A 489-nucleotide genomic window follows, 5' to 3' on the forward strand; every position below is an offset into this window, starting at 1 on the left:
CCCAGGGCCGGGAAGGTGGGGGGGCGGGGGGGGGGCCTCCCCACCTTGCGAAGACGCTCCGCCCTGGGAGGGGGCGGGCCTGCAAAGAATACCCGGGGCCCAGAGGACGACTCCCATTGGCCAGAGGGCGGGTGACGGGAGGGGCGGGGCTTCCCGGGGTATATATGGGAGGGGGTGTGCACAACCTGTGTCAATTTCGGAGTCTCTGGCCGCTCTTGTCCTCCGCGTGGTGCGACCTGAGCCGTCTCCCTTAAGGCTTTCCCCGCAGCTGGCCGAGAGCCTCTGCCGCCTGGGTACCCCCCTCCTGCTCGGTGGCGCCCCACATCTCCCCCACCCCCGGGGCCCTTCCTGCATTTCCTCGGCGGTGCGTTGATTCGGGGGACTTTCCGTTTGTTTTCTCCTCTTTCCTCTTTGTTGCTCTAAAACCGGCCTCTCCGAAGCCCCTCACTCCGAAGGGAGCTCGACTTCTGGAGAAAGGCGGCCGCGGCG

This window comes from Myotis brandtii, unplaced genomic scaffold, assembly GCF_000412655.1.
Source record: "Myotis brandtii unplaced genomic scaffold, ASM41265v1 scaffold185, whole genome shotgun sequence".
Taxonomy (NCBI): Eukaryota; Metazoa; Chordata; class Mammalia; order Chiroptera; family Vespertilionidae; genus Myotis; species Myotis brandtii.